The sequence below is a fragment of the Dreissena polymorpha genome, chromosome 6 (assembly GCF_020536995.1).
Source record: "Dreissena polymorpha isolate Duluth1 chromosome 6, UMN_Dpol_1.0, whole genome shotgun sequence".
In the NCBI taxonomy this organism is placed as follows: domain Eukaryota; kingdom Metazoa; phylum Mollusca; class Bivalvia; order Myida; family Dreissenidae; genus Dreissena; species Dreissena polymorpha.
Genome location: NC_068360.1, coordinates 86,590,715 through 86,605,518, shown reverse-complemented (window position 1 = coordinate 86,605,518; position 14,804 = coordinate 86,590,715). Strand labels below are relative to the sequence as shown.

The window sequence follows — 14,804 nt, the reverse complement described above, 5'->3', positions numbered from 1 at the left end:
TCATGGAGCTGCACATTTTGAGTGGTGAAAGGTCAAGGTCATCCTTCAAGGTCAAAGGTCAAAAAACAAATTCAAAAACTTTAACCAAAACTTTAACCTTCTTCATAACTTTTGCAATATTCAAGATAGCAACTTGATATTTGGCATGCATGTGTATCTCATGGAGCTGCAAATATTGAGTGGTAAAAGATCAAGGTCAAAGGTCAAATTTATGGCTTCAAAGCAGCGCAATAGGGGGGGCATTGTGTTTTTGACAAACACATCTCTTGTTTAATTTTCTTTTGTTTGCGTCATTGGTGTCTATTTGTGATACCTATAAACCGTCTTTTCCTTTTAGTGCTTGCAAAGTTTTGATCAACTGGTTGATGGCCTGGTTTAAAATTGGTGGTTGTTGATTCGAGATGTTTGTCTGGTTTACTTTTTTGCCCCCACCTTCACGGCCTCGGCATAGCTCATCTCTTGGCAGCCTTTGGCATTCAAGTTTTTATGCTCCCGGTAGGGTGGCATATAGCAGTTGAACTGTTTGTCTGTCTGTCTGTCTGTCTGTCTGTCTGTCTGTCTGTCTGTCTGTCTGTCTGTCTGTCTGTCTGTCTGTCTGTCTGTCTGTCTGTCTGTCTGTCTGTCTGTCTGTCTGTCTGTCTGTCTGTCTGTCTGTCTGTCTGTCTGTCTTCCTGCCTGCCTGCCTGTTTGCCTGCCCGCCTGCCTGCCTGAAAACTTTAACATTGGCCATAACTTTTGCAATATTGAAGATAGCAACTTGACATGCATGTGTATCTCATGAAGCAGTACATTTAGAGTGGTGAAAGGTCAAGGTCATCCTTCAAGGTCAAAAGTCAAAAAATACAATCCAAGGAAAGCATTAAGCTTTGAAATGGAGATAATTTTCAAACCTGCCAAATGATATATTGAATTTTTTTTTCAAAGCGGCACATTAGTGGGCATTGTGTTTCTGACAAACACATCTCTTGTTTTGTTGATCTCTTTGCAAATTTGTTTTGGCATCGGTGAAAGACAAGATAAACTGTTGTAATGGATGTTGTTTTTTTTATAGACATAATCAAGTTAAATTTATGACGATGTTATTGTTGTGGGGAAAAACAGCAAAGGAAACAACACTTTGAAGTAATTGTCCAATATCCTGCCCTTGTGTTTTTGTTTATGTGCATGATGTTGCCATTCTGTGCAAAAGGGCTGTATTTGTCTGGAGGTTTGTTATGTGTAAAATGCATATTGCACATACAATTTTGAATTGCGTTCTTTGCCCAGTCATGTGAAATTTCTTGGGCTTTATTATTATTTTTGGTTCTATTATTCTGTACATAATTGATTTTGAAGATGCATGTCCTGAATATTGTTTATGACAAATATCAGTCAAATAATCCAGCATTTTGGAGGTGTATCTTAGTTCAACGTTTTAAAATTATCATTTTGGACTAAATCCAGATCATAGAAGTATTCTTGTACGCTGTGAAGTATCCTTCATATTATATGAAACATAAAGTGTTCTGTACACTCCACTGAAAGCTGTCTGTTTTCACTTGACATAAAGTGTTCTGTACACTCCACTGAAAGCTGTCTGTTTTCACTTGATGGAAGAACAGGAACAAAAATCGATGGAATTTCAGCTGAATGCATATTAGTTATACATTAACAATTGATGATTAATACTCATGTGTTCATTATATTGAAGATTAATAATTTAAGATTACTGCTTGAAAAGAGATATTTCCTAAGGAATTGATTGATTATTTTGAAATAGTGTTGTATAATAGATGTGAGTTATGCAGTAGGAAAACCAGACTTAATGCATGTGCATGAAGTGTTGTCCTGTGAAGTCCGCTCAGATTAATAAGAGATTGCATTGTCCGCCTAAACTGGATTTTTGTTTAGAAGAGACTTTCTTTAAACTTTAAATTCTATAACAGCAAAAAGTGTTGTCCCTGATTAGCCAGGACTGCACAGGTTAATCTGGGATGACACTGTACACATGTGCATTAAGCCCAGTTTACCGAGAGAGAGGCTGCTCATACAGAAAACTATTGTAAGAAGGTGCTCACAGCAGCATGTGTACTTGGATTCCCACAGTTTCACATGCACAGAGGGGTTTAACATAATCTGGTCAATCAGCTTGTTGATCATTACTGATAAAACTGTCAACTGAGATGCTTACAGTGGGTGTAACAAAAGGGTTTCTTGGGCGTTCACACTTTTGATCTCTCCTCATTGAGTCCCACTTTGGGACAACTTGGAATAATGCTTAATGCAGATAGCACATGCTAATCTGGGATGATACTGTAAGCACATGCATTAAGCCCGGTTTTCCTACAGAAGAGCTTGTTTATAAGCCCTGCCATCATGGTAGGCCTGTGTATTTCCTGTGTCACAATCTTTAATATAAATACAATCTCAAGACATTTCAAGAAATATGATGGTATATAAAAGAAATCTGATAGATAAAGTAATAAATATTGTTTTATCAAAAATCATATTCTGCATGCATATTTTGGCGTTTAAATAAAGTCTCCTGCTAAGACAGATTTAATGAATGTAGGTTTATTTTGAAAAGATGAAGATCTCATAGTTTTACAAGCAGGGCATGTGTAACTGAAATAATCTGCTGATGTAGCTGGAATCATACTCAATCAAAATAAACATTTGACACATAGTGAAATTTAATGATATTCTCAGGGCTTAAAACTAACTTTTTTTCAACTAACCCATTCGGGCTAGTAAATGCAGAGCCTACTAGCCCCATGTTTTTTTTTCAGTTTAAGGGGAAATGGTTCGGGTCCCCTGAGGGGGGGGAATTCATGCGTGAAAGGGGAAAAGGGAGATATTTCAATGCTTAGCAAGTAACAGTACAAAATCAAGTTTTAACACTATGATTCACCATACATAGAGAGAAAAGCATTATTCCAAAATATATACGGCAAAACAACATGTTTTTTTAATCCAGATATCGTACTTTTACTCTATATATATATTTAAATGTTCCTTGAGGTTTTCATTATTCCCATTGAATGTAAGTGGTAACGGGATCTTCATTTACGTACGATAATTTATTTAGTTCTTAATAATTAATTATTCTGTCCATTGCGGTCTTAGTGAATGTTATTTCTATCGTATTTCATTTTCAATTAGCATTAAATGCTACCATTCTTCGACCTATGCGAATTAGCGTTAAGCGCTAATATTCTTTGATCCATAATAGATGTAAATAATTAAAGAAGTCGATTATATAAACAGCCCATTTTATTCTCTGTAATATATCCAAAAACATTGTGTTAATTTATTAAACAAGATAAATATTCGCATGCATAAATATCATTTATAATATATACGTACATATGCAACGATATTGATTCTTATTATATATTAATAAGTCACACAGAATATTATTCAATTTCACTAACAGTTTTCAAGCGTTAACATTGTTTTATCAAATCCTAAAATAAAGAAATTATTTATTTATGAGAAAACAGTACTATTTGTTTTACTAATATGAAAATAGCAATTATCATAAATACACAATATATATTTATTTGGATATTATGCAGTCAAACAACTTTCCTAAATACTCTACATTGAATGTAGCTGAAACAAATTAAAGTAGTAAACAATAATTTAAGTATGAATATATTTATTTGCAGCAAACAAAAATTTAGGTTTGAAAATAAATAAGTAGCAACAGCTCACCTGTAATATATCCAAAAACATTGTGCTCAAGTCGCGCAAAGCGTTTTCTTAAATATTCTTACGGTGGCTACTTTCTGAAATTTGATCAGACTTTTCCAAATACGTTTCTCACGTGATCCTACGTGGTCTCACGTGGTACGCTGATTCACCTACTTTTTTATATTTTTTCTGGTCAAAGCTGTTAACCCTTAGTCATGGAACTTTCTGGAAGTTTCCACTGCTTACGTTTGCGTTCTTGATTTGGTAAACAATTTAGATTGGAATGTGCTACTCTTTCTCTTAGCTAAGCTGTTTTCTTATAGTACATCAAGGTAGTTTTTCAATATGATAGAGTTTGTAGCTCACCTGGCACAAAAAGTGTACCGATACGCTTTTGTAAAAACTGGGCTTAGTGAATTTCTTAATTCCTTAAGTATTTCTAACAATATATAAAAGTAATTCTAAACAATATGCAATAGTTATTTTAAACAATATGCAATAGTTATTTTAAACAATATGCACTAGTTATTTTGAACAATATGCAATAGTAATTATAAAATTTTGTTAATTGAAATTAATCAAAACTTTATTAATTATGATTAATTAAAATGATTAAATAAGTTAAAATGAAAATTTAAATATTACAAATATTTCATAAGAATGTGATTTTAATTGGATTACACAATATCCAATATACACATTCTTACGTTTTAATCTCGTATGCTATTGTGTGTAAATGCTCTTGCAACAATTGGCCATTGATAATACTATAGCATATAATACACCGATCAAGTTTGTATGCCTTTTCAACAATGTTGAAGTTCGTACAGGCAATATAATTCTACCAAAATCATCCTCAATCTGTCCCTTGTGTAAACCATTTCTGAGAATACCTTAAATGCGTGATTTAAAAGAGTTCTGTGTTTCACCTACCTTAAAGTTAAAACAGATTTTTTGTCAATTTTTAGCTCCACTGGCCAGAGGCCAGCGGGGCTTATGTCATGGTCCTGTGTCCGTCGTGCGTGCGTCCGTGCGTTAATTTTTTCTTTAAACATTTTCTTCTCCTAAAGTACTGGTCCAATTCTGATGAAATTTCTCAGGAATGTTCCTTGGATGAACCTCTTTGAAATTTGTTCAAATTATGCCCCTGGGGTTAAATTTGACCCCGTTCTTGGGGTCACAAAATTGAAAATTTGCTTATATAAGGTCTATTTTGTGAAAACTTTCAAACTCTTTTCGTCCATAACCATTGGGCCTAGGGTTATCAAATTGGGTATGTAGAGACATCCAATAGTCCTCTACCAGATTTCTTCAAATTATGCCCTTGGGGTTAAATTTGACCCTGCCCTGGGTGTCACAAAATTGAACAAATGCTTATATAAAGCCTATTTTAAAACTTTAAAAATCTTTTTGTCCATAACGGTAGGGCCTAGGGCTACCAAATTCGGTATGTAGTGACATCTAATAGTTTTCTACTTAGTTTGTTCAAATTATGCCCCTGGGGTCAAATTTGACCCTGCCCCGAGGGTCACAAAAATGAACACATGCTTATTATATCCGCGGCCCGCGAAATCTCCCCTTCATTTTACACTGGTAACTTCTGCCTAAGCATTTTTTAAACGAGGGATATAATTGGCTGTCGTTTCCAAATCTTCCAATTAAAATCGGTTTCATAAAATGTGTTTGGTATTTCGTATGCAAATGGCGCTGTTGTGAAGCGAAAATTATGATTATTGAAATGACAAATATCAGAGCTCCAGATAAGGATTTGTGAAATAAGTAACGGTACTGCCACTGACAGAGAGAAAAGGAGTAACACTGAAATTCAATTAGTACCTGTACTACCATATCCAAAAATACAGGTAGTACTGTACTACCAGTATTCTTGGATATTGAAGGGTGTATAACTTACTTTACAGAAACATTTGCAGCAATAAATACCGGGGTATATTTAGCTTCTTAAACAGTTACTTTATTAGGTTTTCCATTCTGAATTATGATGCAAATACAACTACACATTAAAACTCATGACTAATTACATAATAGACAATAATACCGGAACCCAGTCTACAACTTTTCGGTAATTTAAATTAACGAAAAGCGCCGTTAGGTAATAGAGACCAACAAATCACACCGCGCTGACGCGGACGTATTGGTACGGCTAGATTTTTTTCGTAATGCGTAAAAGGGATATTAAAGTGGTATTTGTACGTACGTCAAGTTTTAAAAAATAAATGCGTAAACCTTCATGAAAAAGCCGTATTTACGGCTGTACCGCCCTTATCTGGAGCCCTGAAATATCAATTGAATTAACAACTGACATCATATAGTTTGATAGGCATAATGAAATGTGTTTGTCAACAAAAAAGACTACGTTTTAGATACAAGAAACACAGATTTTGTTTAAAAATGTGCACAGTGAATTTGTGTCACGGAAACCAGTGTTTCTGTTTGCAAATAGGGAGTTCAGTTTACTTGCGAAGTAAAACAATTTAGAAGAGGATCTTTCCAACATGGAAATAGACAAACGTGATTTGATTTATATGAAAGTGGATCTGTGTATAATCAGATTCATATGCATATTCTGCTTTATTATGTTTGTCAAGCTGTTCAGTTAATTGAAATAGCATTGAGCTAAAGATGTAAAATGCAAGATATTGAAAGGTAAACACATTTTATATATTAATTTAACTCAGTTTAATACATCATTAACACAAGAAGAACACTCAAGTGTGTTTGTTTATATTTAGTCCATTAACCTTGATTGTATTTAACATTTTATACAAAAATTTGTATTGTTTTGTTTGTTTTCACCAAATGGTTATTATTGTTCTTTTATGTTAACATTCTCAAAATTCTTGTTTTATTATAGGCCCTATTTATAAAAAAATAAATTTGAATGACATAATTTTATGATTTATAAACAGATTGCAAAAAATATTTGTTCAAGATAAACTTAACAACAAATTGTTACATTGAAATTAAGTGATTTTAATATTCAGTAGCAAAAAAGTAAGGAGAATCCAACTTAAAAAAGATGTATCAATTGAAAGTTTATTCTACCAATGCTGTCAACAATCCCCTTGTTTATAACATGACTGCCGCTAAGTCTATTACTAGCAACCTATCAGAGAATAGGTCAGGTACCTTATTTCAATATATGGCAATCCTAGTATTTTTCAAAAACAAACACGACAGGTAACCAATGTCAGATGGAAAAAGTAAAGGAAAGTTAGGACAAGCTCATTGTGTGTCATGATATCTCTTTAAACCTCATGCCATATGCAAGTAGTGTTGCCATGATCGCAACATCTTGATGAATTATAATTCAATTTTTTGTCTCATAAACATTTACTTTGTTTAACAAACAACCTCTACAAAGTTATCATTCCTTCTGCCTTTCGACACCTCATGAACCTGAAAAACTCGTAACTTTATGTTTCCTCAGGCAAATATCTTCTTTGTACAATAAACAATTTCTTCACCATGTTAACAATCCTGCTACACTCACTAATGCCTCAAGAATGAAGTTAAGTTCAGGTGATCTATGTCATTAGGTATTTTGCATATGTCATGAACTATATAAGTAACAGAAACTTTGAAACCTACAAACACTTTGGAATTTTGGAAAAAGATTCATGATTGAATGAAGGAACTTTCATTAATCTTGTAGAACATGCGTAGATTTGACCTTCAGCATCTTAAAATATGTGAAATAGAAAGAAGGACAATATCTTTTGAAGAGATAAATGTACCTACGTTATAAGCAAAGGACCTGTGCGACAATACCCAGACTTTTGTGTCTGTTTAGTTAACAACGTAGTAACGTTTTCCATACATAAAAAATGCTCACCCTTTCAATTTTAAGCGCCCAGTGGGACGAGGGATAGAAAGAGAAAGTCACATGCTTGAGTACATTTCAATCCATGCGCATTGCACGCTTTTTTCACATAAAAGAACAGTGGAGCGATACAGGGCTTGTTTCCGATAGCTTTTGCTGTTGTGCGACATGGTGGAATACGTACTGTTTGCGGTAGATGTCGTAAAGTGAAAGTCGTGATAGTGAACTACGTACGGTTTGTGGTGAAGGAGTAAAGGCAAAAAGAAAGTAAACAAGCGGATGCGGCAGTTCAGGAAAATTGTAGTAAATAAATTCGTAACGAAAGACATATTTAAATGAGGTATTGATTAAAATTGAATAACACTTCCAAGAGGGAAATTTTTCAAATATTTGGGGAAAAAATATATACTCTAGAGATGGGGGAAGGGGGCCGAATAACGCAGAATATTTCATCCAAAAAAAACATTGAGCCCTGACCAATCTTTCATGTGCCCTGACCCAAGTATTATCTTTTAGAAAGGTAGTTGGCGTAAATGCCGACTTTGAAATAAAGTTTGCAATTTACGTTTCTTAATAATTCAATTGAAAACAAAAGTTTAACTATTGTGGGTTTTCTCACTTGTAAGATGCATATTCACCGCATGAAATTTGTGTTATCATTGTCAAACCACATATCAGTGTAAGTAGATAAAACTTATACTACGGGAGTGCACAACATTATGTGTCCTTTCATGCCTTATTATGAGTATATTTCTTCAACGTCAAAATATATGGTATGTTAATATTTGATTTACACACAGTTTTCATTCTACACATTAAAGTCTCACTTTCACAGGCATGTTATGCGAAAATGGGTCTTATGCATTTCGGCCAGCGTATCTTGAACCCAACATGTGCATTTACGCAGTCTGGTCAGAGGCGATGTTGTTCGCTTTAAAATCACTCAATGTGTTATGGTCTCATTATGACCATGAAAAATGAGTTGTGTCTTAAATTATGCAATAGCGAACAACTTCAGTGCCTTCAGCGCTTTGATTCCCCTATGTTAAATGCACATTTGGTGAGTAGGTGTTGCTATCATGACTGAATTTTATCTGCCTAAAATATTGTAAAACCATATCTAATAAAATATGAAGCTGTGTGTGTGTTTTGTGATTTTGATAAAGGATTGATGCTGTGCTTATATATTTTGCTATCATGTAAGTGTTATTGCTTCAGTGGTTGAAAATAGATTCTGTAACGGAATTTGTCTGTACTAGATAGTATTTTCCAAAGTATATGGCTGCTATCATTACTGTTATGCTGATGTTGCATAGGGATAAATGTTAACAGGTTGTTTGGATGGATTTGCTGTATAGGCTTTATTTTGGCCAGGAACAGTTCAAGATCATTAACTATATGATCCTTTTCTTGCCAAAATGGGCCTTAGGACATTATCTAACAGCCAAGCTCCAGATATACCCTGATGAGTAGTCTTGATGACTGCCAATAAGACCACTAAACTATGGGTGACTTCAAAACAGCAGGCAGTGGTTTTTGCACCATTTTTTGGAACGGGGCTTGGTTGCTTTGGATTGGGAAAATTCAGGGCGTTCTGAATAAAAATAAGTAATTAGTGTTGTTGTTGTTGTTTTGATAAAAAATGCTTCAAAATTTAGATTATTTTTTTTGGTATTATATTTACTAAAGTTCAACGATTAACACAATGTTGTGATAAAAAATTATTATCTGGAAACCTTCAACTGGGAATTTTAAGGTCCTATTTGGAAAAAATATATACTGTTTCCATCGGGAATGGGACTGAATACCAGACCGAGTTTTGAAGGAAAAAAACACTCTGGCAGGGTAGCTCTTGACCAGTACAGGCTGGTCTGAAAATACAAAGGTTGCAAATGGCATAAAACCTATTTTTGCATGAGCAGCTAATATGATTTCTGGTCCGATTTATTGACACTCAGTTACATATTTTGACTGGAGCCTAAAAGACAAATGTTAACTCAGAATATTTATTTTGATGAGCTTAAAATGTTTTAGAAAACTTATAGAAAGTCGTACAAATGTAAATGAAAGTTTTTTCATTTGGTCTATGTACTAAATGCCATTTTCAGTGTTGGAAAGTGGTAATCTTGCCGCAAAGTCCAAATTTTAAATTTGACATTTCCTTCTTTTAATCCTTTCTCATAAAGCAGCATTAACTGATTAAGATTGACTTACTTGATAAGAATTATTGTCAAAGTGTTTTGCATATGCATATTTTGAAGTTTGGCATATCCTTGGTTTAATCTATTCTTATGAAGCAGCATGATTACTTGTTCTTTATGAAAAGCAGCATTAATTGATATAGATTCACTTACCTGATAAGAATTATTGTAAAAATTGTTTTGTCTCTTAAGTTAAACATTTTTTACAGACTTTATAAGGACTTTATAATGCAATGCATACAACATGGTTTCACATTATCATTGCAGTGGACTTGATGTTACAAGGAGCAGCTAGAAATTGTGATTTGCTTTGCCAGCACAGACATATATAGGTAAGTTTACAAATGAGACTCACTCTTGGATAACAGGGTTTAATGCATATGCATAAGAATTCATACCAGATCAGGGCCAAGCTTACATGGTCAAGCATCAACCTCACTATGGGCAACATTTTTTAAAGCTTGATGAAACTTGGTTAGTTTGTTTATCTTGACAATATCTAGCTTATAATCTGGATTGGCTTGACAATATCTAGCTTATAATCTGGATTGGCTTGACAATATCTAGCTTATAATCTGGATTGGGTGCGTCTTTAAACTAGCTTACCTGGTCATATCTTAAAAATAGCTTGTTACAACTTTAGAGGCAACATTTATTACTCATTCTTGAATGCATGTTTATCTTGCAAATATGAAAGCCATGTTAAAATCTAGGTCAAGTTGGGTCAAACACTTGTTGAACAAGTCAAGTCTTGAACATTTGGTTTCTGTGAACACTCATTTTAGCATTTTAGGGCCATCTTGGCCCTCTTGTTTTATTCATTGTTCATGTACCACTTTGTTCATGAAATGGATTTCTTGAATAACATGTGACATTGATGTACCACCACTAACCTAACCCCAACACAAGTGAAATATCTAACAGTCAGGGCATGTAATGTGGGCGTCAGCATTTCTTGGATGGATATCAAAAACTGTGTTTGACATTTAACTGCCATTGTGTTTAATGTCCAAAAAAGCTTGCCTGCACACAATCAACCTTTTTTGCATGGTTTTGGAAAGGTTTCGGTAATTAATTGCTTGTTACATAAGCAATCAATTCTTGTTACTTAGGGAACAATGGCAGCAATACAGCATTTTGATTAAAACTCTCAGACTCTGCTGGTTATCTTTCCATCAATATATGATCAATTAGGCTTTTAAAGTGCACCTACACAGCTCATAGCAGTTTTTTGTGGGAGGATTTGTTTATCGTCTCCTACCGGTTTCAAGGGAGGGAACTTATGGTTTGCACTCTGTCTGTCCTTCACACTTTTCTGGATCCTGCGATAACTTTAAAAGTTCTTCATATTTTTTCATGAAACTTGAAACATGGATAGATGGCAATATGGACATTATGCATGTCATTTCATTTTGTTCCTACATCAAAAATTCTGGTTGCTATGGCAACAAATAGACTAGAAATACTGCTGAAAATGGTGGTTTTCTGGATCCTGCAATAACTTTAAGAGTTCTTAATTTTTTTTCATGAAACTTGCAACATGGATAGATGGCAATATGGACATTATGCACATCATTTAATTGTGTTCCTACGTCAAAAATTGTGGTTCCTATGGCAACCAAAAAAAATTAAACAATTCTGAAAATTGTGGAATTTCTGTCAATGGTGGAGCCGGTAGGGGACCATATTGCTTGACAATAGCCTTGTTTTGGATGTAAGCTGGAGCATGATTTACATGGGCTGTAGGAGCATTTTAATGATAATATGACCCTCCTTCTGAAAAAACTTGGCTCAATGCATGTGCCTAATGTGTCATCCCAGATGAGCCTGTGCAGCTGTGCAGGCTTATAACAGATGACACTGTCCGCTTTCATGCAATTTTTGGTGTAAAGGAAGTCTATTCTAAACGTTAAGCCATTTAAGGCAGAAAGTGTTGTCCCTGATTACTCTCATTAAGGTTGTGAGAATAACTGTTCTGCAATGAATGCCTACACAAATAAATAATTTAATTTGTTAAAGTGTTTATGAAAAATCTGATGCCACAAATTGTATAGGAGACACTGACTTCCATGATTATTTCAGTTTTCTATGGTGAACGCTGTTGACCTCTTTGTAGACCTTCTTTATTTAGCTTTCATTTAAATTTCGGTAAGTCTGATCTTCAAACATTTGTGGGTCAAATGCCATAATCACCAATATATCCAAGGGTATAAGTCTGTTCTTATTTATTTCAACCTACATAACCACATTTTGCTGTTGAGAGGCTGGTACTATGGCTTTGATAATGTTACTTGTAAAACATCATCAAGTTCAGAAGTCAGCATTATCTGTCATCAACTCAGTGTTTTCTGGAGGCTTCAGTAAGCTTACATTAACAGTTTACTTTTTACAGATTGCTGTTATTGTAACTGAAACCATTGCCAAGGGCGGAGTAATAACATTTATATCATGTAAAACTATTAAGTCTGCCTTTCCCTGTCAGTTGACCTATGAATTTTACTGCTGGAAAGTGGACACCAACATCATTAGTGTTGAAATTCTTGCCATTCTAACAATTAACCTGACACATGAACTGTGTCTAACAATGGTCATTGGACGCTTTATTGACAATACAATGGTCATATGATGCTTTATTGACTCTATATACTATAAATGTAATGTGTTGTAAACTTAGTTAAGTTTAGGGTAAGAATTTCAGTTTGCTGATAGCGAATGTCAATATTTCATGAATTATTTTAGCTTTGCTAGTTTTAATAAATTTGATGGTAATTTGCTTAGGCGTTTACCCTCAGTGTCAGAGGTTGCCCAAAGGCTGTATAACAATTACATATAATTATGTTGTGTGTAGGATTATGTTCTTTATAAGTGTTGAGATAAAGAAAATTATAGAACTTTTATATATGAATTGTAAAATTTCTTACTGTTGACCATAATCACCTAGTAAATAGCCAGCTGCAATAGCAATTATATTTATCTTCATGTGAACATTGTTGTGAGTAGTGTTATAATTCACAAACATGTACATCAGTATTATTGCAAAAACATCAACATAGAAAATTAATCTTCATGGTTGTACTGTAAGTAAACTACCATGGTCAATGAAGGGATTAACCAATTAATAAACTGTATCATGATTGTTATATCCTGAAAAACATCATCTTGAGGTTGAAATAGTGAAATAGGATGTTGTGAGGATTGTGTGCTAGATTTGTGTTTTCTTTTTTGTAAGTACGTAGGTATATACATTATAAATAGTAAATGCTTATAAAACATATAAATGTGTGTGTGTGTATCTATTTGTTTCCTTTTGTTTCAGACAGAATTATAATACATTACGTACAGCACACATGCGATACGGAACAAGGATGTTAAAAAGAGACTGTGATTATTACTAATACAAATGTTAGGTGAAGTGGGAAAGCAGGAATAAACTGCATACAAAACAAATATAAAATAGTTAGAAAAATAGAAATTTGAAAGTGGATAATTGTGCATCATCCCACAATAATAATTGGGAAATAGGCAATAATAATTATTATATGTGTCAAATATGTGTCAAAAGATAAATTTAATTAGTGAATACAAGACAGTTGTTTAGATGACAATCACTTGATGTTAAGCAGTGTATCAACAAACTAGTGAAGAACATCTTATCCCAGCTATTTTTATGATAGACAAATTAAGACTTTGTAAGATGACAATATTGAATCCTTCTCTAAGTGGATGCTGTCTGTTAGCAGTCAGTGTGTTGACAGTACTTGCGGGTCCAGTAACATACATAGACCAGGAAGGTTAGTATTATGTCATATTATAATACTTATATATTTAGTGGCATGCCTAGGCTTATGCACTTACGCATACAGCTGATATATAATATTGAAAATTTAAAACCACCAAAAAACGATATTTGAACTATTCCCTTACCCAGTTTGGCATACTATTGCCATCATATTGAGACACAACGGAAGTTGTTGAGATCAAATGACCTAGACATTAGCCTTGCCTGCACAATCATTCAATCAAATGAATTTCAGAAATGTTTTGGGGAAACCAGGCTTAATGCATGTGCATAAAGTGTTCCCCCAGATAAGCCTGTGTGGACACTTTTAGTTTTCAATTTCAGTCCTACTCAGTTACTCCCAGGACGGCTAGATTTTAGCCATCGGCTTATCAGCAGAACTAATTAGTGTTAACTGTTCTGTGGTCATAAAGCACACTCCCCTGTCAGGCTGACAACAGCCTGCTTGGCGATAATAAATGAACCTAGGTGTTATCTCTGTCCAAATCTGAATATGCTGCAACATGTTTCAGAGAGTTATCGACCAGTGTAATTATCAGTTGTGCCAAATATTCATAGCCAATACAACATTTATTTTGATATTTTATATTAATAAAACAGGTAAGCTTGAAATTTGTTAGTAAAATAATTTTATGTTCACCTTTGTTACATTTTAAATTTGACATGTAACAAGCACCGAACATGTAATATGAAATGATTGAAATTAAAACTAATAGAAGTTATTATGATTTTAAAAGATAGTTTTCTTTACTCTATCAGATTGAGAACCAAAATGACTTTTCATGTTCCATGACTGAGGTAACTTAGAATAGTTTTTGACGAAACTGATTCAGAATATATTATCTTTGATGAGTTCAAAGCATTTCTAAAAAACAATAAGTGTGGAGTTGAACCAGCAATTAAAAGTGGCAACATTTTCAGTTGGTTGAAAGGAAAAGATCACAGTGTAAAATGTGTTGAAGGAAAACCTTTATTTAAACTGAACTGGAGAGCAAAGTGCAATACTGCATGTCATATCGCGACACACATGAAGTGTGTAGACAGGTTACGAAGGAATTAAGGGGATATTAGTTAAACAGTCAGAGGAAACCCCCATAACATCTACAAAAGAGATATACAAACATATAGTTAATGCTGATTTTCTATATAAAGTTCTTTTGTCGGAACTTAAAATTGAGGAAAGTGGCATTACAACATTAAATTCATTTTACAAAAATGAGTTTACTGAAGAAAGCTGGAGGAAAATATGTTTCTTTGAAATGCATTTTATGAGAGAAGGAGATACTGG

At 33.9% G+C, this 14,804-nt stretch overlaps 1 long non-coding RNA gene across 1 annotated transcript; it reads left to right on the top strand.

Moving 5' to 3' along the window:
* The first annotated feature begins 8,585 nt into the window (after positions 1-8,585).
* Positions 8,586-13,502, top strand: LOC127836649 (uncharacterized). Its single transcript, XR_008028856.1, has 3 exons — positions 8,586-8,715; positions 9,985-10,049; positions 13,034-13,502. It is a non-coding gene; the product is annotated as an uncharacterized LOC127836649 (long non-coding RNA).
* Positions 13,503-14,804: the final 1,302 nt, after the last annotated feature.